This window comes from Bidens hawaiensis, unplaced genomic scaffold (assembly GCF_021521415.1).
Source record: "Bidens hawaiensis isolate Kalapana, Puna unplaced genomic scaffold, B.hawaiensis_p1.1 tig00019795_1, whole genome shotgun sequence".
In the NCBI taxonomy this organism is placed as follows: Eukaryota; Viridiplantae; Streptophyta; class Magnoliopsida; order Asterales; family Asteraceae; genus Bidens; species Bidens hawaiensis.
Window position 1 is genome coordinate 50,338 of NW_027493005.1, and position 27,942 is coordinate 78,279.

Genomic DNA, 27,942 nt, shown 5'->3' on the forward strand with positions numbered 1-27,942 from the left:
TAATTAATAAACTTAAATGTTTTGCATGAATTCATTAGAGCAGGTTTGGGATTGCTTCTTGAAATTGCTTATTGCTTTTTGGAGAAGTAAAATGTCTAAAATGCCCCTCCAAAAGCACCTAAAAGCACCAAATTGGAGCTTTTAGGTGCTTTTGGAGGGGCATTTTAGATATTTTGCCTCTCCAAAAAGCCATAAGTAATTTCAAGAAGCAATCCCAAACACCCCCTTAAAGAATAATTAAATTAGCTTACGCTGAAACAAAATAAACAATAATTAAATTACTCAATTATTAAATTAAAGATATGAAGTATGTTATTTCATACTCTGCCCTCTTGGAGCTTTCTGGTTGTTCAGTTTGAGTGATGGGCTCCTCAACAGCAGTATCTCCTTCATTTAACACTTAAGTTGTCTCAACTCCAATCATGTCAGTTAAAACATCAGTAGCCATATCAGTTCCAGCTACTCTTCTCAACATTCTCCTTATCAATTCTTTCTTCATTGTAATTATAATCTTGTTCACCAACATCTGATATGTCACCATCATATTAATCATCATCAATCCTCCTCTCTTCACTACTTTCCTCTCCATCATCATAATCAATCATAGTCAACTTCAAACTATCAGCAGTCTCCACAACTGTTGCAGTATCTTTAATATTCACACCTGAGACAGTTGGCATAGATTCTTTCTCCCCCTGTTTTGGGGCAGCTGAGGTCTTCTCAACCTCCTGCACCAGGGCTTGAATTCTCATATTAGCTTGTACCAATTTCTCTATCAGCATAACATTTTCATTAGTCACCTCTTCATTTCTTCTTCTCAACTCAGCATTTTCTTTCAACAAGGTTAGAAGGTCAGTGTCAGTGGGTGGTGTTGAAGGTGGTGATATGGTGAAATGTTCATACTCAGGTTGTTCTGTGGTGTGAGTTTGGAAAATGGATGGTGGTGGTGATTGTATATGAGGTGGGCTTGAAATGAATGGATCAGAATGACTTGGGCTAAATGTTGGTGGTGTTTGTGGTGTTGGTGGTATAATTGGTTGGTCAAGGTGTAGTGGTGACTGTGGTGGTGTTGGAATAGGCTGATCAATTTGCTTAAGTTGCTCCCCTTGATCAGGTGCAACAATGTCCATAGCTACCCTAGCTCCTCCATCATCTCCATTCACATCATCATCTTCATCATCAGAGTCTCCATCATCACTCTCATCATCATCAACTCCTTCCTCCTCTGAGCTTAACTCAGGCACTGGCATTATCTCCAAGTCATGGTTTAACAACCATGGCAGAATCTCAAAAGAAACTCCTGAGTCAAATCTGTTGGCTACACCTGGATTTCTGATCCTTTTGTAAGTGTCAGGGTTCTGGAGTAGGTGGGTTATATCAATAGTGGGTAAATCTTGCAATTCTTGATTAAAAATTATCTGTAGAAACCTTGGATACTGCAAAAATCTATCTACCTCAGCCTTCTTTAAATTTCCCACCATGCCTTCAAATATCATCTTTGAAAAGTTAAAAAGGCAGATCATATACAATACCAATTGTGGCATTAGCTAGATCACGACTCATTAGAGTCCATGACCCCTTCCGTGGAGCAAACCCTTGTATCACATGGTGTATCAAAAATATGTACAACATAGGGAACATTCCCTTTTGAAATTGCCCCTCATGTACTGTCCCCTGATATCCCATCGTCTGTTCAAAAATTCTCATCAGGTGATCAGTATTAAAGTTTATATGGTTATGATCATCATCACGCAACTGCAAGTAACGTCTAATCATTCTTTCAGTGACTTGTATCTCTTGTCTTGCAACCGTTGCTTCAATTCTCCGACCATTAACATCATCAACTAGTCTTGCAGATCTCTAGAAATCCAATGAATGATTTCTGTAGATAACAGGACTTTCAGTGAAAGCAAAGCTGACATTTGATCAAGCCATCCTGGTTATCATTGGTGCCACTGGCTCGTTGTCAGGTGTGACTTGTAAAAGTGCACACATATTGTGTTTCTTCTCAAAAGCATACTTAGGTTGAACTTCTTCTTCTTCTGCCATATCTGAACAATACAATCAAACATATTCAAAATGAAATTAGTTATAAAGTTCAGTACTTTAGATAATTTCAATGTATAAAAATGAAGAAGAAAGTGAGGAAATTCATCAAGAACCTGTTCTTCGACAAATTTATAACCTAAACACATAAACAGAGTATTAGTAATCAAATATATAATCAAAGCCCATAATAGTCTAATCGTGGTCGGAAAACACATTAATGTTGCTTACCGAGTCGGAATTAGAGAGCTGATACAAGTTAGGGTTTGGACTGAAGCAAAATGCGATAAGTTGGTTAGGTTTCTTTGCGAGTAAGCAGTTTGCAGTTGAAGGAGAGAGAGGGAAAAGTAATGTTGAAAATTTTGCATAACTCCCTCTTATATACCTTTTGAAAGTGGGTTTTAAATGCTCTTTTTCTTTTTGTGAATTATTATCTGTCATACAGTAACATTATCCACTTGATATATTAAAAACAATATTTATCTTTTGAGGTAGTGAACCCTTACTCGAAATTATTCTTTTCAAAGTCTACTAGGTATACATCCACTTACAAAGCTTACCCGGTCAAACTTTGCTTGGAAAATTTTCATTTTTGAATATACAAAGTTTGCCCGAATCCTTCTATTTATAAACCTTGTTCGATCAAGCTAATTAATTTAAAGTTAAGACATAATGAAGAAAGCTTACTCGAAATACTAGATTTCTTGAGAACTTAATCACAAGATAAATAATCAAGTATAAACATCAAATAAACATCCTTACTAGGAATCAATCAAGACACCCATATAGATTTCTCAATTTCAAATTAAAACTTATCTAGCATAAACCCTAATAAGAATCACAATCAATTTTATCATACTAAATAACATATTCAATCAAGCATACTTGAAAACATAGTGTGCCCGAGCAACTATTCAAGAGAATAGTGTGCCCGAACACCTTTCTAATGCAAAGTATACCCGAATAACCTTCATATAGTACAAAGTGTGCCCGGAAAAGGATTTCTAGCAGACAGTGTACTCGGAAAGTTAAGTTTTGAAATTACCAAGTATATTGAGGGAACAAAAGTGTACCCGAAATATAAAGTGTGCCCGGAAAACAAAGTTTGCCTGAAAACACTTGTAATTTCAAAGAAATCATAAACACACATATCACAGAGCATGCTCGGAATGAATTTAAAACACATAAACATTTAAGTGTGCAATAGTCTAAAATTTCAAAGAGCTTGCCCGAAAATCCTATGTTAGCACTAAGCTTGCTAGGATAAACACATTCAATCATCAGGTATGCCCTTACTCGAGGGAATTTCAACATGTCAAACCATACCCGAAAATGACAAACTTAAATAATAATATCTAAGTCTGCCTGGAAAGATTAACAAACCTTTCCTAACAGCATATTCACATAAATCACAAAGCTTACTCAGTGTACTAACTTAAGTTCACAAAGTTTGCTTGAACTCACAATCAGCATATAAAATGCAAAGCTTGCCCGAAACAAGAATATCTTGTTAAAAACTAGCTATACCACATAATCATCTCAAGACTTCAAGCTTGCTCAGGAAATGAGTACAACAGTGTACTCTACCCGAAAAGTGTAAACACTTCAAAGCATGCCCGAAAATCATAAACTTAGTCAAAAATGACTAAGCTTGCCCGGAAAGGTCATAAATCATCAAACCTTACCCGAAGTAACATATTCAAACATATTCATCTGTTTTGTGCCCGGAAAGGTTATAAAACATCAAACCTTACCCGAACTTACATATTCAGCCAATTAAAGGCAAAATGCAACACTCTTTGACTTAAACCACTTGTTAAAATATATTTTTCATTAAAGATCATAGTTTAAGAGCAAATGGTGCATTTAGAGATCAAATTTCAGTTATATTTCTCTTCAAAACAGTTTCTTCCATTTTCTGAAAAGATCTCAAGAATGGGATCATATTGACTAAGTAGCTTTCTCAATACTTCATTCTCAGCATTATTATGACAACATTGATAGGTTAACAGCAGGTATAAACTTAGCATGAATTTCATTTCTTTGGTGATATTATTAAGGTTCAATTTAAGAATAATGCATTAATGGTCAACACTGTGCTATGATGCCTCATATCTCTTCTCAAAGCTTATTTGGCTTTCCCCAGATCACCCCAATTTGACTCCAACCTCCTGTATTTGGTCAAAAATTGTTTTTGTATGACAAAACTTATTGGATCTTTTTTGTATTTTTTTTTGATTTTGAGATTCAAACATATATAGAGGTTGAACGTTGGACTTACTGTTAATAACATGCCTTTCATTCAAGATGAGACTGATTTTATCAATATCTTTGTAGTTCTTAGTTGTAACCCTCGTGTTTTGATAAAATATTTAAAACACTTATCAACTTTTGGTTGATTTATTCATACTTCCCCTTGTTTTTGATATTTTCTCAAATTTTCTTAAACTTTGTTCTTTGTCATATTTAAAGATGCTTCATTTTTGGTTGACCAAATAACAACAGGCTCGTGTATGACTGGGTAATCACTTTTCGGCCTATCATTCGGAGAGATTTATCTTGAGACATGCAAAGACAACTATGTATATCCACATAAAGATTAGCATATTCATTATGTTTATATCACCTTAGATTTTACATCATCATGGGAAAGCAACCATAAATGTTAATGACTATACTATGGTCCTTTTAGCCTATTAAATCCATATGATTGGTGTGACACTCGTCAATTTCAGGTTAACTCCGTTAATTCAAACTCCGTCAATTCAAACTAAAGATCACTTGATCTATAACGCATATCCCATTACATTTAAACTAGGGTTTTAAATGACGCTTGACAATCACTACACATGTAGTCTTTCGGGATTTCACCGAAACGCAAACGAGTTGACTCAAACCATTGGTGAACAAACGACAAACATCAAAACAATAAGAAATTGATAATTATGTGTTAGGTTTATGTGTTACTTGATATGTTATGTGTAATGCTAAACACAAGAAGCAAGAACTAATTGTTTACACTAGAAAAGCAATAACTAAAAGAGGAGGGACTATTGTGTAACATATTATTATTAAATAATAACAAAAACCCTAACCTCCCTTCCCCCTCCCAAAACCCGATCGCCCCCCCCCCCCCTCTCTCCCTTGGCTGCCGTCACACTACACACACATACATACAAGGATTTTCAAGTTTGGTTGAAGAATTAAGGTTCTAGGAAGGTATTAACAACTCCCCTATGCGTTCTATATGTTTAATTTTGATATTGAATGGGTTAATCCAAAACCCTAAGTCACGAAATTGATGATTAAGATGAGTTAGGGTTTGATTATATGCTTGATGATGATTGCTAATGAAATTGATAACTAGTTGTGTTATTGTTGCTTGATAATCACTTGTTCTTTGATTAAAACTTTCAAGAAAAACCCTAACTATGTGTGTAATGTGATATTGATATGCATGATTGGTAAATATTGTGACTAGAGTGTTATATGCATGGATTATGGTTCATAGATTGTTATTATGTTGAGTCTTGATGTAAACTGGCACTCGACAGATTGTTAAGTTTATGTTTAGACGACTGTAACTGAATGTTATTGCGGTAATTGGTCAAAATTCCTAACACTACAGTGTACTAGGTTGAGTCTAGTTTCTATAAAGTCCAAGTTTGTAATTTTTGGACGTTGTAAAAGTTAATTTTTATTATTTTACAAAAATGAAGTGCAAGTCTGAATTGTGAGGTCTGCTGTTAGGCTGTTTTGAAATTATCATATCTCATAAACTACAAGATCAAATGGGTTAGTTCCAACTCTGGAAGTTAAAATATTGAGTTAAAAATCTAACCCAATTGGTCTTGCATTAATTGGAATTATCATTTAACGGGAATAACAAATATCATTCTGTTGCGCATGATTTTGACTGCTGTGAGTTTACTGTAATGTTTTGGTTATTGTGAGAAATCTAGGTGGAATAAAAATACAATAAAAATAGTTCTGGAAACCTAACTCATGTGTGCTTTTGTGACGATTTTTGGTGAATTAATTGATATATTATGATCTATTGAATAGAGTAATCTTTCAAGTAGAAATCTGTCTTGATAAACTAGCTGCTAAATTATGTGAAAATACGTGAAACGTGCTTGTTGCTAGATAATTGCTATGTTTTTGACTAAATTGCCCTTGTGGGGAAAGATTGCTAGTAACGTAAAATGTTAGTACTTAATACTTATGTAGTTGCTTACACATGAAACGTGTCACCAATGTGTTTGTCGAGTCACACATAATTCACAAACGAAACACGAGACGTATCTCATGCATAGGTATTATGCGCCGAGTCTAGAGACTCAGTAATAGTTCCAACACTTAGAATATCTCATTCTTGTTTTAGAACGCTAGTGAGGATTTTTCTGTGACGCCCATCTCTCGGTTGACTTGGTTTTGAATTCTTCGCAAACATTGAGTTTCACGTTCCCCTTTTACTCTTTTAAACGCTTTTTACTTGGGGGAGATAACATACTCCAAAACGCTTTAGATGTTGTTATTAATTATATATCACTTGTAAGGCTAAGTGGCAAGCGAACCAACTAAAGTCCTTCATAACATCGAACCGTTTAATATTTGGATAATAGCGAGTCACTGTTGAGTAGTACTACTGGGTTTGACAAACCCCACCCAACTCTAAACTCGACTGGAGGTCGAGTGGGTGTAATTTTGGCTAACACATTTTCCATGGTCGTGGTAGACATGGTGGCAAGGCAATTGATAAACAGTCAGCTTCGGTGTCGAACACTTAGTAATACTTGTTTTATAGGCTAGCTACCTATCAATATATAATTGACATAACATTATCTGGTAACGCAAACGCAAAACGCAAACACTTAAACGCAAACAGTTTCTTTATTTTTATATGTGAACTCACCAACCCCGTGTTGACACATTTAGTATGTTATTCTCAGGTAGCCGAGGCGGGCGCGCGGTATAGGAACATGCATTCCATTGAACTCTAACGTTTTTGCAAACTTTTTTTTAAACTGTTATTAATTGGGTTTTAAGTCGTCCTGTGTGACGCAACACTTGGTTTATGAATTTACGCTTCCGCACTTATTTAAACTTAAATGTTTCGTGGTTTGAAAACTTTATTTATGGTGTTTGATTATAACTAATGATTCCGATCCTGTTAGTTCACACCCTCTGACGGTAAAACTCCGTTAGTGGATTTTGAGGGTGTGACAGATTGGTATCAAAGCCATTGGTTATAGCGAACTAGAAATTGCATGCATACTAGACTATAACCGCAACGACCCGTTAGTTATAATTTCTACGCACTGCATATATATTTTATTAGTCTTTCGTTATCTTTATCTCTTTACCTCATTCACTCATACGCGCGCATACACGACTTACCTGCAGGGATGTCGACGCCACCATCATCATCATCCAACCAGGTGACTCATGCCCATGGAAAGGAACCGCAGCCACCTACCTCATCGCCACTCCGAGTAGCCCCGGAACTAGAAGTCCCTGCACCGAAGAGGTATCGTCTATCTGGAGGCATGTACAATGACGACGTTAGCTGGGATTGGTACCCGAGTCTGATCAGGCGTATGGTTTACCGCGAACAAGTTCCCCCACTACCTCACCCGATCCGCCCTGCTTACCCCAACACCCTACCACCCACAACCGAACCGATAGAGCGTGTTCTCGCAGCTGTTGTTTCCTGTCTAGAGCGTGACGCGGATTTTATTCGCTCGGAGAAAGTGAACGTTCCCGAATTATTAAGAGATGGAACCGAGGCTAGGAAAGAAATATTCCGCCTGAAGGAAGCAGTGAGGGAAGCGCAGGATACCAACGATCAACAAATGAAGATTATGAGAAAAATGCAAACAGAGATGATAGATTTGCAAGAGCAACTCCTTGTGGCGAGATCCCGGACAGAGATAGCTCTAGAGCGTTGCGATATCTTACAGACGCAAATTGCCCAGAATGCAGCAGAACATGAAGAAGAACCTGAGGAAGAACTTGAGGAGGAACCCGAGGAAGATCCCGAAGAGGAACCGGAGGATGAACAGGCTGAGCCGGAGGCACTCTCAGAGGTGTCCTCAGACGATGACATTTGAGAAGGATAACACCTAGATGGAGGGGTTGTCTCCATCCAAACTATTATTTTCTATGATTTTAAGGATTGGTTTTAAATACTTTGTAGCGAATACAATGGTTTTAATCATGAATTATTATTTGGATTATTATATGGTTGTGATGTGATGTTTGCTTCTTTTATTTTTCTTTCTTACCTACCTTTTTATTACATGTATGGTGTGTTGCATATGAAACCGAGAATTCAGTCTAACATTTTATGCTGTGATTCTAGGAGATGGCTGGAAGAAACGCTGGACATGGTCGCGGTAAATCAACCTAACCGTAGCAGAACTCCAAACCCTATTGAATGACCATGCGGCGGCAGCTCTAGCCGCACATGTTCAGAATCAAGCCGGAGGTCCAGCCGGAGCCTGTACTTTCAAGAACTACCTGGATTGCAAGCCCAATTCGTTTAAGGGCACTGAGGGAGCCATAGGTTTCCTGCGTTGGGCTGAGAAGGCAGAGTCAGCTTTCGAGATGTGTAACTGTCCACCCGCCAGTAGGGTCAAATTTGCTGCTGGAACACTGCAAGATTCCGCCCTCACCTGGTGGAACTCTAATGTGCAAATTTTTGGATTGGAATTGGCAAATGCAATGAATTGGGAAGAATTCAAGAACATGACGCGAGAAGAGTATTGTCCTAGAAAGGAAATCTCGAAGCTGGAGTCAGAATTTTGGGCTTTGAAGATGGTGGGCTCTGTGATTGAAGCCTACACCCCCCGTTCTCATGAACTGGCAGTGATGTGCCCGCGGATGGAAATCCCGCCAAGTAAGAGAATCGAGATGCATATTGATTGTTTAGTACCCCAGATTCAGGGTATGGTGACGTCTTCTAAACCAACCTTTATTCAGCAAGTGATCCGAATAGCCCACAGGCTGACAGAACAAGTAGTGGCACAAGGTGCGTTACCACCTAGAGGTTCCACCTCTAGAACCCGCGAAAACTCGAGCAATGACAACAGTAACAACAACTCTGGGAATGGAAAGAGGAAGTTTGACAACACCAGGTCCTCATCATCGAACCCCCCACAGCAACAACACCACCGTAAACCCGAACTCACTCAGAACTTCAATAATCAGGGTTCCAACAATAACAACAACGGTGGCGGACAGGGTTCGAGTTGCTATGCTGGAAACTACCCGAAGTGCAACAAGTGCAACTATCACCATGCTGGCCCATGTGACCATATCAAGTGTTTGTGATGTGGTAAATTGGTTCATCAGGCCAAGGACTGTAGGTGAGACCTAGCGGCTAAGGGTGCTCCTAAACAGCCTACAGCGACGAAATGGTGCTTTGAGTGTGGTCAAGAGGGTCACTTCAGGAAGGATTGTCCCAAACTGAAGCATAATGAGAACAATGAAGGCAATAACAGTGGCGGGAGCAGTGGTAAAGGTAGAGCTTTCATCATTAGGTCGGGCCAGGCCCGCAACGATCCGAATATGGTTACCGGTAAGTTCCCTGTGAACGACTGTTCTGCTTCTATTTTGTTTGACACTGGAGCTGATAGGAGTTTTGTATCGAAAGTCTTTAGTAAACTCTTAGACTTAACTCCAACCCCGTTAGATGCTAAGTTTCCTGTTGAATTAGCTGACGGTAAGTCTATAGAAACAACTCATGTACTAGCGGGATGTAAGTTGAAACTGTCGGGTCATACCTTCGATATCAACCTCATACCCTTTACGCTTGGTAGTTTCGATGTCGTTGTCGGCATGGACTGGCTATCCGAGAATAGAGCTGAGATTATATGTCACGACAAGATAGTCCATATCACTACCTCTTCCAGTGAAATCATCTCAATACAGGGCGAGAAGAGCGGCATGACTACAAGCGTCATCACCCTCATGAAGGCGCAGAAATATTTGCGAAAGGGCCATCCAGCGATTTTAGCTCATATTGTTGAGAAACCCGCGGAGGAGAAGCGAATCGAAGACATACCGATTGTGCGAGATTTTCCGGAAGTCTTCCCGGAGGATTTTCCTGGACTCCCACCTATTCGACAAGTCAAATTCCAAATCGAATTGGCCCCCGGTACAGCACCAATAGCCCAAGCCCCGTATCGGCTCGCACAGGCAGAGCTTCAGGAGTTGTCCACTCAATTGCAAGACTTGTTGGATAAAGGTTTTATCCAACCTAGCTCATCACCATGGGGATCCCCTGTCTTATATGTTCGAAAGAAGGACGGGACTTTCCGCATGTGCATCAACTACCGAGAGCTGAACAAGGTGAATATCAAGAACCGTTATCCCCTCCCCCGAATTGATGATCTGTTCGACCAGCTTCAAGGATCGAGTTACTACTCGAAGATCGATCTGAGATTTGGTTATCATCAATTAAGAGTGCGCGAAGAAGACATTTCAAAGACGGCATTCAGAACTCGGTACGGTCACTACGAGTTTTCGATTATGCTTTTTGGCTTAACCAACGCACCAGCCGTATTTATGGATCTCATGAACCGAGTATGCAAGGCGTACCTCGACAAGTTTGTGATTGTTTTTATTGATGATATCCTCGTCTACTCCAAGAACAAGGCTGACCACGAAGAACACCTGTGGTTGATCCTATAATTGCTAAAGAAGGAACAACTGTACGCTAAACTCTCGAAATGCGAATTTTGGCTTCGCGAGGTTCACTTCTTAGGACATGTGATCAAGGAGAGTGGTATCCATGTCGATCCAGGCAAGGTAGAGGCCATCAAAAACTGGGAAGCACCTAAGACTCCGATTGAGGTGCGACAATTCCTAGGACTGGCTGGCTACTACCGACGTTTCATCGAGGGATTTTAAAAGATTGCTCAACCCCTCACCGCATTGACACAATAGGGTACTAAGTACAATTGGGGTGACGCGTAGGAGTCTGCCTTCCAACTGTTGAAAACCAAACTCTGTAGCGCACCTAACCTAGCCCTCCCCAAGGGAACGGAGAATTTTGAGGTGCATTGTGACGCATCGATATAGGGCCTCGGTTGCGTGTTGATGCAACTCGAGAAGGTTATAGCCTATGCCTCTCGAGAACTACGGATCCACGAGAAGAACTACACGACCCATGACCTGGAACTCGGAGCCGTGGTGTTTGCTCTTAAGATATGGAGGCATTACTTGTACGGTACCAAGTTTACCATTTACACCGACCACCAGAGTCTCTAGCATATCTACGATCAGAAGGAGCTGAACATTCGATAGCGTCGTTGGGTCGAGCTGCTTAAGGATTATGGCTGTGCCATCAAGTATCACCATGGCAAGGCCAATGTAGTGGCCGATGCTCTTAGCAGAAAAGAAACCGATAAACCTAGACGAGTGCGAGCATTACAACTCACGATTCACGCCAACTTACCCGATCAGATTTGCGATGCGCAGCTCGAAGCCTTGAAAGACGATAACCTCCCATCAGAACTCATGCGAGGTATGAACAAGCAACTTGAAACCAAATCGGACGGGGTCCGATATTTCGAAAACCGAATTTGGGTTCCTCTATACGGAGAGCTGAGAACCCTAGTAATGGACGAAGCACACAAGTCCCGATATTCCATCCACCCTGGCTCAGATAAAATGTACCATGACCTAAAGGCACTTTACTGGTGGCCAAACATGAAAGCCGACATTGCCACCTACGTGAGCAAATGCTTGACTTGTGCAAGAGTCAAAGTGGAATATCAGAAACCATCTGGTCTGCTACATCAACCGAAACTTCCAACGTGGAAATGGGAGCACATTTCCATGGATTTCATCACAGGATTACCCAAAACACCGACGGGATGCGATTCCATCTGGGTGATCGGTGACCGGTTGACTAAGTCTGCACACTTCTTAGCAATCAAAGAATCGGACAAAATGGAAAGACTGACTCGCATCTATATGAAAGAAGTAGTGTCTAGACACGGAGTGCCTGTCTCCATCATATCTGATCGAGATTCCCGTTTCACTTCGCACTTCTGGAAGTCACTACAGAGTGCACTAGGCACCCGCCTTGATATGAGCACAGCATACCATCCTCAGACGGATGGGCAAAGTGAGCGCAGCAGCACGAGATCGCCAAAAGAGTTACGCCGACAAGCGCCGAAAGCCTCTTGAATTTCAAGTGAACGACCAAGTATTACTCAAAGTCTCACCTTGGAAAGGTGTAGTTCACTTCGGAAAGCGAAACAAACTCAATCCACGATACGTTGGCCCTTACTGGATAACTGAGCACATTGGTCCGGTAGCGTGCCGACTGGATTTACCAACGGAACTTAGTAGTGTACACAATGTATTCCATGTATCCAATTTGAAGAAATGCCTTTCCAATGAAACCCAAGCAGTTCCTTTGGACGAGTTGCAAGTTGATGAACAGCTACGCTTCATCGAAGAACCAGTCGAAGTTTTGGATTGGGAAACCAAAACACTCTAGCACAGCAAAATTCAAATCGTTAAGGTTCGTTGGAACTCGAGACGTGGACCAGAGTTCACGTGGGAACGCGAGGACCAAATGATGAAAAAGTATCCTTACCTTTTTGAAGGGTTGACCAAACACCGAAAACCGCGAAAGCCGTCAAACCGCCAGAAATCACCAGAGGTGTGAATTAAATTTCGGGAAAAAATTTCTTTCTACTAGGGGATGATATGACAAACTGAAAATTTTTCTTGCTTTTTCAGACACCCATCGCGACTTGACTCAAATTTTCGGGACGAAAATTCTTTCAACATGGGAATGATGTGACACTCGTCAATTTCAGGTTAACTCCGATAATTCAAACTCCGTCAATTCAAACTTAAGATCACTTGATCTACAACGCACATCCCATTACATTTAAACTAGGGTTTTAAATGACTCTTGACAATCACTACACATGTAGTCTTTCGGGGTTTCACCGAAACGCAAACGAGTTGACTCAAACCATTGGTGAACAAACGAAAAACAACAAAACAATAAGTAATTGATAATTATGTGTTAGGTTTATGTGTTACTTGATATGTTATGTGTAATGCTAAACACAAGAAGCAAGAACTAATTGTTTACACTAGAAAAGCAATAACTAAAAGAGGAGGGACTATTGTGTAACATATTATTATTAAATAATAACAAAAACCCTAACCTCCCTTCCCCCTCCCAAAACCCGATCGCCCCCCCCCCCCCCCCTCTCTCCCTTGGCTGCCTTCACACTACACACACATACATACAAGGATTTTCATGTTTGGTTGAAGAATTAAGGTGCTAGGAAGGTATTAACAACTCCCCTATGCGTTCTATATGTTTAATTTTGATATTGAATGGGTTAATCCAAAACCCTAAGTCACGAAATTGATGATTAAGATGAGTTAGGGTTTGATTATATGCTTGATGATGATTGCTAATGAAATTGATAACTAGTTGTGTTATTGTTGTTTGATAATCACTTGTTCTTTGATTTAAACTTTCAAGAAAAACCCTAACTATGTGTGTAATGTGATATTGATATGCATGATTGGTAAATATTGTGACTAGAGTGTTATATGCATGGATTATGGTTCATAGATTGTTATTATGCTGAGTCTTGATGTAAACTGGCACTCGACAGATTGTTAAGTTTACGTTTAGACGACTGTAACTGAATGTTAATGTGGTAATTGGTCGAAATTCTTAACACTACTGTGTACTAGGTTGAGTCTAGTTTCTATAAAGTCCAAGTTTGTAATTTTTGGACGTGTAAAAGTTAACTTTTATTATTTTACAAAACTGAAGTGCAAGTCTGAATTGTGAGGTCTGCTGTTAGGCTGTTTTGAAATTATCATATCTCATAAACTACAAGATCAAATGGGTTAGTTCCACTTCTGGAAGTTAACATATTGAGTTAAGAATCTAACACAATTGGTCTTGCCTTAATTGGAATTACCATTTAATGGTAATAACAAATATCATTGTGTTGCGCATGATTTTGACTGCTGTGAGTTTACAGTAATGTTTTAGTTATTGTCAGAAATTTAGGTGGAATAAAAATACAATAAAAATAGTTCTGGAAACCTAACTCATGTGTGCTTTATTGACGATTTTTGGTGAATTAATTGATATATTATGATCTGTTGAATAGAGTAATCTTTCAAGTAGAAATCTGTCTTGATATAACTAGCTGCTGAACTATGTGAAAATACATGAAACGTGCTTGTTGCTAGATAATGGCTATGTTTTTGACTAAATTGCCCTTGTGGGGAAAGATTGCTAGTAATGTACAATGTTAGTACTTAATACTTATGTAGTTGCTTACACATGAAACGTGTCACCAATGTGTTTGTCGAGTCACACATAATTCACAAACGAAACACGAGACGTATCTCATGCATAGGTATTATATTGCGAGTCTAGATAATCAATAATAGTTCCAACACTTAGAAAATCTCATTCTTGTTTTAGAACGCTAGTGAGGATTTTTCTATGACGCGCATCTCTCGGTAGACTTGTTTTTGAATTCTTCGCAAACAGTGAGTTTCACGTTCCTCTTTTACTCTTTTAAACGCTTTTTACTTGGGGGAGATAACATACTCCAAAACGCTTTAGATGTTGTTATTAATTATATATCACTTGTAAGGCTAAGTGGCAAGCGAACCAACTAAAGTCCTTCATAACATCGAACCGTTTAATATTTGGATAATAGCGAGTCACTGTTGAGTAGTACTACTGGGTTTGACAAACCCCACCCAACTCTAAACTCGACTGGAGGTCGAGTGGGTGTAATTTTGGCTAACACATTTTCCATGGTCGTGGTAGACATGGTGGCAAGGCAATTGATAAACATCAGCTTCGGTGTCGAACACTTAGTAATACTTGTTTTATAGGCTAGCTACCTATCGATATATAATTGACATAACATTATCTGGTAACGCAAACGCAAAACGCAAACACTTAAACGCAAACAGTTTCTTTATTTATATATGTGAACTCACCAACCCCGTGTTGACACTTTTAGTATGTTATTCTCAGGTAGCCGAGGCGGGCGCGCGGTATAGGAACATGCATTCCATTGAACTCTAACGTTTTTGCAAACTTGTTTTTAAACTGTTATTAATTGGGTTTAAGTCGTCCTGTGTGACGCAACACTTGGATTATGAATTTACGCTTCCGCACTTATTTAAACTTAAATGTTTCGTGGTTTGAAAACTTTATTTATGGTGTTTGATTATAACTAATGATTCTGATCCTGTTAGTTCACACCCTTTGACGGTAAAACTCCGTTAGTGGATTTTGAGGGTGTGACAATTGGCTAAGCAGTCAATGTACTATCATTTCCCCTATAAAAACAGTTTAATATTCAATCACCCCAATATCTCTTTATTGTCAGGTTAATGGCTATCCTGTTTGACCAACAGTGGTCAACAGGACCAAACATACATGTGAATATATGTCTTTTCAAAGAGAGAGCTATTGACATAGTTTTAAGTGAAGGAATAAGAAACAAGTCATAATTGCCCCAAATGCATTTAGTTTTCAGGTCAATGGCTATCCTTTAAATCTGTAGAGATTTAAGGACCAAACAGACACAAGTGCATGTCCTTCTAACCGGGCAAATGACATAATTTTCCGCAAAAACAACTTCCTGAGACTTCTCTTTAAAAATCATTCTTTTAAGCTTCTTTTAAAGCTTGAACTGAATAACCTTATCATATCTCTTCACCATTAACAACATGCTCATGTTTTGATCAAAATAGAGTATTTATGTAAAATTCATTGGAAAATCTTCATTTCATCATTTAATTTTGACATAAAATACATTTTGAGACAAACAGTTGTAACATATTCAAATCTTAATCAAACATGAAATCATCAAGACAAGTAGACAGTACTAACAATCAAATTCCAACTTATCTTAATAACATCAGAAGATCAGATAAAGCACATATTCAAGCAATTAAGCAATGATATCAGATAAGCTTACATCAACAAGTAATTCATAACAAGAACACTTATCTTGACATCACAAACGCACATTAACTGATAAACATGCAAACATATAAATCCATTCAATCATGTCAAATTTTTCACACATAATCAGTCAAAGCACATAACAGTTAATATATTTAGTAGCATATTCAAGTAACATAATTAAGCAACATAATCAAGCATATTCACTAAACATTCAATATGTGTAATCTCTAACAACATAATCAGTTAACACAGAGAGACACACAGCTAGGCACACATCCTTAATCAGATTTCATCAGAGTTGATCATTCCCAGGGCTTTCAGAAGAAAGTTAAACCAGGTTCTATCAAGTGGTTTGGTGAATAGGTCAGCCAAATTGTCACTTGTATCAACTCTTTGCATTTCAATCAAACCTTTTTCACTGCAATCTCTGATGAAGTGATGTCTGATTTCAATGTGCTTAGTTTTAGAATGTTGAACTGGATTCATAACAATAAAATATGCAGCAGTATTGTCAATAAGAATAGGGGTGTTTAGAAAATTCAAACCATAGTCCAGCAACTGATTTTGAATCCATAGAACTTGTGCACAGCAGGCAGATGTATCAACATATTCAGCTTCAGCAGTAGAGATTGAGACTGTAGTCTGCTTTTTGCATTGCCATGACACTAGCCTTTCACCCAAAAATTGACTTCCTCTTGAGGTTGACTTTCTGCTCATGTTGCAGCCATCATAGTCAATGTCAGTGTAGGCAATTAGATCAAAAGATTGGTTCTTTGGATACCAAATCCCTAAGTCTGGTCTTCCTTTCAAATATCTGAATATTCTTTTAACAGTATTCATGTGGGAGACTTTTGGACTTGATTGGAATCTTGCACACACACATACAGCAAACATGATATCTGGTCTTGTTGCAGTCAGATACATTAGAGATCCAATTTTGGCTCTATATTCATGTTCATCTACATGCTCCCCCTTTTCATCTGCAATCATCTTTTCTTTGGTGTCCATTGGAGTTGAAGCAGTCTTGTACTCATGACAGTTGAACTTGTTCAAGATGTCCTGCACATATTTGTTTTGGTGAATGAAGATCCCTTCAGCTTTCTGTTGAACTTGCAATCCAAGAAAGAAGTTCATTTCTCTCATAGAACTCATGTTGTATTTGGACTTCATTACCCCTTCAAAATCCATGCACATTTGTTCATTTGTAGATCCAAAGATGATGTCATCCACATACACTTGTAACAGAAGCAAGTCTGATCTCTTTCTTTTGTAGAAGAGTGTCTTGTCAATGGCTCCTCTTTTGAAACCATTTTCAAGAAGATGATTTGACAGCTCATCATACCATGCTCTAGGGGCCTGATGCAATCCATAAAGGGCTTTGTTTAGCTTATACACCCTATTTGGATACATTGGATCCTCAAAACCTGGAGGTTGAGCTACATACACCTCTTCATCAATCTTTCCATTAAGAAATGCAGACTTAACATCAAGCTGGAACACTCTAATGTTCTTTGAGGCAGCATATGCAAGAAAAATCCTGATAGCTTCAAGTCTTGCAACAGGAGCAAAGACTTCCTCAAAGGGCTTGAAAGACCTTATTAACTTTTCATGATCAAACAGCCATGATGCACCATTAACTGTATTGAATTGATTCTCATTAAAGAAAATATCAAATGATTCTACAACACTCAAGTGGTCTTTCACATAAACTCTGTAAGTCTTTGAGTGTGTAGAATATCCAACAAAGAAACAATCCAGGGACTTTGTTTGAAACTTTTTCAAATAGTCTCTTGTGTTCAGTAGAAAACATTTGCATCCAAAGGGCTTGAAAACTTGATGTAAGGCTTTCTGTTGTGAAATATTTCATATGGAGTTTTGTTATGCCTTTTGTTGACAAGTACCCTGTTCTGAACATAGCAGGCTGTATTTATGGCTTCACCCCAAAAAGTGACAGGCAAATTTGCATCAGCTAACATGGTTCTTGCAGCTTCAATCAAGGTTCTATTTCTTCTTTCTGCTACACCATTTTGTTCAGGAGTTCTAGGAGCTGAGAATTGTTGTAGTATGCCCTTTTCTGCACAGAATTCTTGCATAACTCCATTCTTGAACTCAGTGCCATTGTCACTTCTCATCATCTTGACTTTCTTATTCAACTTGTTCTCAATCATTGTTACACAACCTTTAATCAACTCTGCAGTCTCATCCTTGGTACTTAGGAAATAAACCCAAGTGTATCTTGAATAGTCATCAATGATCACAAGACAATATCTTTTCTTTCCTATACTTGGTACACTTACAGGACCAAAAAGATCCATGTGAAGTAATTCAAGTACTTGATCAATTGAGTTGATGAGCTTTGGCTTATGAGTAGATTTGTGTTGTTTTCCTTTTTGGCATGAACTAAAGTGATCTTCCAATTTGAATTCTATTGTGGGTAAGCCTATGACATGCTCACCTTTAACAAGTCTGTTCATGTTCTTCAAGTTCACATGACACAGTTTCCTATGCCACAAATTTGACTCATTTTCAGTGGCTTTGGAAACAAAACATGCACCTCCTCTTGAAATCGCTTCTTTCATATTCAATTCATACAAGTTACCATTTCTTGGTGCCATCATCATATTCATTTCATGTGGAATCACAAACTCGGGTTTTAGAATGAAACAGTGTGAATCATCAAAACTGACTTTGTATCCCTTATCATACATTTGTGATATACTCAGCAGATTGTACTGAAGACCTTCAACATGAAATACATTATCAAATCAGACTTTCCCATTTGTTAAGATTCCTTTTCCAACAATCTTTCCACCATTCTCATCACTCCCAAAAGCTACTGGACCTTCATACTTTTCTTCATAATTGACAAGAGATCTCTTGTCACATGTCATGTGCCTAGAACATCGACTATCCATGTACCATATGTCATTCAGACGAGTAGACTGTTCCTGCACATACAAAGAAAGTTTGATTAGTTGAGTGATGAAGTGCAAGCCTTATCAACTTGCAGCTCATCAGATTCAGTTTCAGACACAACCTGGGAAGTGAGTGTAGTTGGTTCCGGATCTTCATGAGTGATTTCTAGATTGTCTGAATTGTCTGTTTCATAACCACATTCTCTTGGAGTTTTAACTAGTGATGTTGAGTTCTGGTACTCAGCTGAGTCAGTGTCACACTCTTTTATCACATAGTCCTTCTTTTCAGAGTAGTCTCTTACATCAGCAACTATCTCAACCTTAATCCCAGGCTTAAGTTTCCTAAGAAAACCTTGTGGTTCATATCCATACTTTAACAGAAACTTCTCATCGCTAGTGAGTTCTGTTGGTTTCCTTTTAGATACCAAATGTCTTTTTGTATTCTCACTGCTTGATGATCTTTGAGAACTATCAGATTTGACAGACTGATTATCCCTTTTTGGGATTGTTCGGAATGGATGAGAGTCCTTCTTAACAGTTTTCAAATGCTTCACTGGAGATTTAACCTTGTTAACAAGTTTGATCACATGTTTCTTGACTTTTAGTGAATGCCTTTGGCTCTCTTTTTCCAGAACTTCCTCTGCACAATCCTTTCCCATACCCAAATATTTTTCATATTTCATTTTATAGGCCACAAAGTCTTGTCCATATTATGTTTCATCTGGGACATGAAAAGGCTTGAATTTAAGTCTTTCATTATAGGAGTCTGTATGATGACCATATTCATCACACTTCTTGCACCAAACCTTTCCTTTGAATACTCCATGTTCTTTTGGTTTCTTGAACCTTTCACTTGGTCTTGGTGAATCAACTCCAATTGTCTTTTTAGATTTTAAACAGTAAAAATCAATTGAGAAGGGAACAAATTCAGCTATCCTTATGTCACTTCTTTCCACTTTCCCTTTAATAAAAACAATTTCTCTTATACTTAAGGGTTCTTCCTCTATGCTTTCCCTTTGTCTTGATTTCCTCTTTTCATATTCTTCCATTGTTTCTACTTCTCCAATGTCAAAGTCTTCAACACTTGAGAAAATAGGGTAAACAGGAATAAAATTTTTACATGAAACTGTTTCAACTTCTTTCAATTTTTTATTCTGTTTAATTCTTTCCAATATAGCTTTGCTTGGAGGTCTCACTGCATTATAACTTGGTTTTGATACTTCACAGATATCAAATGACACATGTCCTCTCTTGGTTATTTCATTTTGTTTCTTCATTCTTGATGTGACAGGTAGATACTTTGGAAGTTTGTCAATGGATTCTAGTTTCTTGAATCTTCTTCCTCTTTCAGCAGCTTTAATTTCCTCCTCAGTAATTTGATCACTCAAGTCATCTTGATTCAAGTCAATTGACTCAAGGTTATCTTCAGAGACTTGAACTCCAATTGACTTTTCTTCTTTCAGTTCTTTCTTCACAACAAACTCTCCTTCTTCACTCACCTCAACATTCTTATACAAATACACAAGTTCTTCTTTATCTTGAAAGACATCTTTGAATTGTTGTAGATATGCATTTCTTTTCTCTTTATCAACTTTTGGCATAAAGTTGTTGTTGAATGGTGGCGGTACTGCTTTGTATTTGTCTTCTTTCTTGACTTGATTCAGAATTCCACAGATGTTTCCAGTGGATACCAAGTTCTTCAAGAATTCATTTTCAGTTTGCAGTTTTGTGTTCAGTACCTTTTCTTCTATAATCATTTTCTTCAACCCATCAATCTCAGTTGTAAATATTTTCTGAGCTCTGTAACTGTTCATGCAGTCATCTTCCAAACTTTTCATCCTTTCTTCACTTATCAGTTCACTAGCTTCATATGCATTGATGATACTTTGTTTCTTAAAACACTCAGTTTCCAGCTTGCCTACCTTCGTTTTCAAATCATTGATAAGTTCATTTAAATCAATAGTAGGAGCAGAGTGTACCTGAGAAGTTGATCCAGTTTCTTTCTCTATTATGGCCATGAATGCTACATTTGCCCTCTTGATATCATCTGCAATGTCTTCTTCATGATTGCTCCAATCAAAGTTACCTTCATGTTGTGTAGTCACTGCCACATTTCCTTGATTTCTTGGTTGATTTTGGTTGACTAGAACAATGTTGTTTGGAAAATTTTGAACTGCTTGAAGGTTTTGATTGTTGTTCATTTGAAAACCTTGATTCTATTGCATACTTTGATTACGATTATTCATTTGAGGCTGAAAGTTGTTGAAATTGGGATTGTAGTTGTTGTTGGGATTGAAGTTGTTGTTGATGTTTTGGTTATTATTTCTTTGCTGATTTTGCTGGTATTGCTGCTGACCTCTTGGTTGTTGATTCTGGAATTGATTCATCTGATAGTTCCTTGGCAGGTTGCATTCTCTTGCAAAATGTCCTGGCTATTGGCAATTGTAGCAGATTGCCTTTGACTTGTCAAATCCAATCCTTTTATTAGGACCAGGAACCAGAGATCTACCAGTTCTATTATACAACCTCTTACTTCTCTATGCTAACTGGCAGCTTGCCACTTCAAATCCATGTCTTCCAAATCATCAGCATCTATCTGCTCAAGATCATCTTGCACTACACTTGTGTGGATTAAATTCTTTGCAATAAATGCATTATATGACTCTATGAACATTGAAAGCAAAGCCTGTGTATCACTGCTTTGACCATGTCCACCACCAGTGTGAGGAACATTCCCACTTGCTATAGAGGCAGAATCAGTATCATCAATCAACTGCACATTGAATCTTTGCTGATTTCCTTGATTACTTGTGCTAACACCAACAAATGATTTTGGAGTATCAGAATTGAGTTCAACAGGTTCTTCAATGATAGGAATCTGCTGTTGATTCTTGGTAGTCAAATTACCCATAGGTGCATTCAACGCATTTGAAACATTGAAGCATGGTCTTTCCTCCTTAATCATTTCATTTTCTATCATCTCTATTTCTGCAGCTTGAAGAAAACACACTACATCATCTACTTTTAGCTCATTGAAGTTGTGCTTTGTAAGAATGAACTTGCAGGCAGTATACCATTCCTTTGGCATAGAGTTCAGCAGCTTGGTGTTGAGATCAAAATCAGTCATGACATAGTCTGTGGTTCTGAGCTCATTCACAATTCCCAGAAACCTCTCTAGAATTGATTTCAACCTTTCTCCTTCTTTATACTTGAATCTTTCTAACTGCTGCTTCAATCTCTGCTTCTTGATGTTCTTGAGTTCAACATTTCCCTCAAACATTTCAAGTATTGCATCATACATTTCCTTGGCATTGGGATGATGTGCAACCTTGGTGAGTATTTCCCAAGACAGACCTAGCTTCAACATAGCTAAAGCCTTGTCATCAACCTTTCTCATTCTTTCTCTTACAGCAGCAGTTGCAGCTGCATTTGCACCTTCTGCAACTTCTCCTTGTGGACCATGCTTGATGGAGTTCCACATATCAACATCATTGTAGCAAACGGCTGCTTCAAACAAAACCTTCCATTTTGTGAAATTTCCTGTCCATGCAATCTAGGAATCTTGTTAGTAGACACCTCATGTTCCTCGTAACCAGACATTTTTGTGAAAATAAAAGTAATTTCTTAATAAAAACAGAGTTTCAAAAATATTCAGATCTGAGACTCGATTGTTCAGATCTGAGGTGTCTGATTCGATAAGAAAAAGATATAAATATAAAGATTAAAACTTTAAATAAAACAAGGAAGAGAAAACACCAAATGATTGTAGATCTGGAAGAAAAATGAAGAACAGAGCTGCTGACGTCACAAATCAATGGAACAGTGGTCTGCTTACGTCATTCTTCTTCAAATCTTCAATCAGCAACAATCTTTCTAAAATAGCAGTAATCAGCTCTGATACCACTTGTCAGGTCTCTCGATTTTAGCTGGATCTTACTTAATCAAGTCATAACTCACACAGATTGATGTGTTGACAAGGGAGTTAATGACGGGTTGCTATATTTAGAAAGATATTCGTTTGTTAAAGGCTGAATCAATAACAAACATACGGTTACTTAATAAGTATTCAATGATAGATAACATAAACAAGATTCACTCAAAATATTTCCATTTATATAATATCAATCATACATAGTGGATAATCGATTTAGGGTTTCTTGAAGGTTTATCCGTACTAAGACAGCCGTCACACACAATATTCTCTCTTAATAAATTCCTTTTTCCGTGTGTTGTGTGTGTGTCTGTTCTTAGGCCTCTCTTCCTCCGTAGGAGGCGTGCCCTAAAACATTCTATTTATAGGCCTGCCAACCTAGGACAGCTGTCATTCCTTCTAGAAACCCCAAACATACATACATATTCAAATTACATAATCAGAAAATATTCTAAGTGTAAAACAAGTCTTCCGGGTAGGCTCTGGATAAGTAAACTTCTCCGAGTAGACTATGTGCTTTGCCTGCCTTAGACTTGGTAACATAGAAGTGTGCTCGGGATCAGTTTCTGGGTAGACTTTACTTGAAGAGTATTTTACCAAGTAAAATACTCACCGGGTAGACTTCAGCCTTCTTGACTTTTCCAGACTTTGCCCGACAAACCCTTACGAGTAACCTTGTTCTTCGATGGTCCATTCAACTCCTTGCTATACAATAACTTATTAGCAAAGTGTACTCGGCAGTACTGTTCCTTGCTTGAGTTGAACCTTGCCCGATGATACTTAGAGATATTCCATTTATACATCAAGCTTGCTCGGACCATAATTATTAAAGAATACCTTTCCCGGTCTTCCAATCACTTGGCCTCATGGACTTGGTTAGCCAAAAGCTTACTCGGAAGAGAACCTTACTTGACTATGAAGAACACACTTGCTTGATAAAGTGAACCTTGCTCGGATTTACATAAACTAGTGAACCTTGCCCGGCAATGCACTAATTTGCAAACCTTGCTCAGATATCCACTAAAGAAGACTACTTGAAGTAAATCTTGCCCGATAGACAAAATATCGTACCCAGCTAAGTAAAAGCTTGCTCGGAAGTCTAAGGTGTACCCGGATCCATACTTAGCGAATTCTTAGGAGGTTGAGAAGATTCCAATCCTCCATGTACTTCATTTTGGTCAAATCTTTAACTCAACAATCTCCCCCTTAGGTCAGTTTCTTGACCCAACATAAACGTAGTTAAAACAACGGCTGATGGGTTTTCCTCGCCGGAAATACTCGCCGAATTCCAGTCGTCGGAAGGGTGCCGGAAAAACGGTTGATTAGGACGGGTTCTGCTCCATGTTTTCATTATTATTGTTATTATATTATATAATATTTTGGATAATTTACATATTCAACACGTAGACTTTCATTTTATATTTAAAACATAATAAAACTTTAATTACCATTTGAACCTTATACTTTTAGATATCATATAAATATAATAAAATGTTTCGGATTATTTTTATATTATACCTGGTTAGCTCGGGACTTGTTTAAGTATGCATGTTTGAACTTGGAGTTTCGTTAATGAACAATACAAAATAGAAAAACAACTAATTGTGACTATAACACGTCGTAAATATTATTAAATAAATAACGGTAATTATATATATAATAAACGAATGATACGAATACATAGAAACATCAAAATGAATCAGTTGACAATCATTTAAATATATACAACGAAACTTTATTTACATTTATATTAATACATATAAAACCGAAAATTTAAAATGGGTCGGGTTTTCGGGTTGGAAAATTAACGAATGCTACAGGACTTACAACTTTTAGAAATTTCGTCCATAAATTAAAATAAAGATAAAATTTAAAATTGAAAAACGAATACACAGAGTTGTTAGAAGTTTTAACGATTTTATATATTAAAATAAAATAACGCCGATCTTTGAGTGACTAGAAAGAACGCCACAAATAGGAAATATGACAAGGACACTTATATATAGGATGTAACGGCGGCGTATCCACCATGCTCTTATCATATTGTATTTGTCCCGTTTCCAAATCATTCCAAATTCCGAGTTATTTCACACAACTGGACTTATTATATCTTCCATGCGAGGACTTTGATAATTACGTGTCGACCCATAATTACCTCTATCGTCGGATGGTCCATATAACTTGCTCTATTGTGTGGTTTTAGGACATAGAAATTACATAATAATAAAATTCTCATACATAACGTTGAACATAAAATATAATGAATTTAAAGGGTAACAACATTACAAAACACATTGATAGGCCATTCAGGTCAAGGACAACTCGAAAAACAATAAGTTAAGTAAATAAAATCATTGTGTCTAAAGCAAGTAAAAGATGTTGAAAAAAAAGTAAACGAGATAATGAAATTATAGAATGAAACATTTAGAATTATAAACATCAAAACCTGTAATTGAAATAATGGAGTCGAAAATAACGTGACATGTAAACATAGCATTTAACCAAAGAAATATGAATATGTAACTTGATAACGCATTGGGTTCGAGAATAGCTTAAATGAACGAAACTTTTAAGTATAAAAATACCATGATGTTAAAAAAAATGAAAATCTCCAATAGAACATCGACGTGACCAATGGCAACGTTAAGATGAATAAACAATTATATCTTACAAACATGTAAATTGATAATAACTTGAAATGAAATGGATAAAGGAAAATTTTAATATTAATATATTGAAATCTGTAATAAGAAAAATCCCAATAGTAACCTTGTGCTCATCAAAGGATACAATTGGTCTCTCAAAATCAAAATAAAGCATTTGTCTCAAATTCATGAAATCAATAAAAGCAAAATGGTTCAAATAAAACATTGAGTGGAAGAGAAGCAAATGAATGACCAAAACAGTTTGTGTAAAAATAACATAACATAAACTCAGCATGTACATGGGACACAGTCCCGGTGCTAAGTAAACAAATTCATTTAAAGGGAGTCGGTCATAGATATCCAAATGTATATATAAAATGAAATATGGTTTCTATTAGGTAGCTATGTACACATACATGTAGTCCCAATTTCCACTTAACGGTTACTTTTATGGAAAATAGGTTGTAACATCCTAAAATATTATAACGTTAAATAAAGAAAGTTACGTTTAAGTGATTTCGCGTTATTAACTATTAAATATCGAGTAAGGAACGGATCATGGACTTGGATTTAATTAAGATGGATTAAGGGTAATGGGCCTTAGGTCCATGAGCCTTAAGGGGTATAAATACCTCCTTAAATCACCCTTAAACCTTAAACCATCATTCATTTCCATCTTATTCTCTATACATTCAAAACACACACATACACTACACCATATTTCGGTCGAGAGAAAGAGAGGTGAGGTCCGAGCAAGCACACGCGATTCAAGATAGATACAAGATCTAGAGCCCTGAAGCAAGCTAACCGAGACCGAAGAACGTATAAAGATAAGCCGTTTTACCTTTAAAGTTTACATTTTTATACACGTTTAGTCTTGAAATTTGAACCTAGAATAGATCGAGTATAAACGAAAGATAAAGTTGTAAACATGATAGTAAATATGAGTGTAATGAACCCGGAAATGGAAACTGCTCGATTAAATGAATCCTTAAACAAGTATTGAACGTTTCGAGCTTAAAGGTCCGAACTTTATGCATTTTCGGGCCAAATCTTATTCAAAAACGACCATAGGGTTGATCACGAGTTGGTTAAATACCGTATCCAAAGATTTCGCGTTAAAACGGTAATGGTTATGGGAGTTTTGGATGAGTCGTAGTTGCTGCTGGGAAACTTCGCCTGCAACTAACTTCGCCTAAGGCTAAGTTCGCCCATGATAACTTCGCCTAAGGCCAAGTTCGCCAAACTGTAACTTCGCCTGGTGATAAGTTCACCCATGATAACTTTGCCTAAGGCCAAGTTCGCCAAACTGTAACTTCGCCTGGTGATAAGTTCGCCCATGATAACTTCGCCTAAGGCTAAGTTCGCTAATGCTCAACTTCGCCTGGCATATGTTCGCCTAGGGTTAACTTCGCCGAACACTAATTTTGCCTATGCTTAAGTTCGCTAACGATAAGTTCGCTTAATGTTAAGTTCGCTTATTGTTAAGTTCGCTTAACGATAAGTTCGCTGGAGTTAGCAAATGAGAAAATAAATTAAAAACCTAATGAAAAATGTGTTAAGACAGTTAATGTAAACAAATTTTTCCAAGCTGACCTGGCAGCTCGACCCCAGCCATGGGCTCTGCCCCTTGGACCCTGCTAGGGGCTGCCGCCCATAGACCCCGCTGCCAGGGGCGCTGCCCCTGGACCCCCGTTCGTTGTGGGTAGTAGCTAAGACTAGAAAGATGATATGAGTAGTGATAGTTAATTGATACGTGTACTTATTATACAGTCAGCCGTGCACAATTGAAGAAAGGGATTACGATTAACGGTGAACGTAACCGCATTCAGGTGAGTTTCTAGCCTCATTTATGTGTTATGTTTTCGGGGCTGTGTGCATACTCAATATGTTTGTTAATACGCTTATCCTAAGAGATAAGTGTATGCCTTATGTGAATAATGTGAGATGTATGAATGATTGCTTGATGGTACGCGAACGATCTTCGGATATTGCACGTACTGTCAGGTTGTAACGCTATGTATAAGGTAAGTATGATATGTATGCTTATGTGAATGAACGTGATAAAGTTAATAAAAGAAGGAAAGGATGGTTGTATGGTTGCATGGTTACAAAAAGGGTACCGAGCCCTAATAATACTCGAAGTATGATGTATGGTTGTATGGTAACGAAGAGGGAATCGAACCCTACTAATATTCGAGAACTAGGGAACCGAACCCTACCAATATTCGAGGAAAGAGGGTACCGAGCCCTAATAATACTCGAGGAAGGAGGGTACCGAGCCCTAATAATACTCGAGGAAGGAGGGTACCGATCCCTAATAATACTCGAGGAATGTAGGGTGTAATGCTCTTTATAACGTAAGATATGAAAGCAAGTTAGTACAAAAGAAAGTATGAAAGT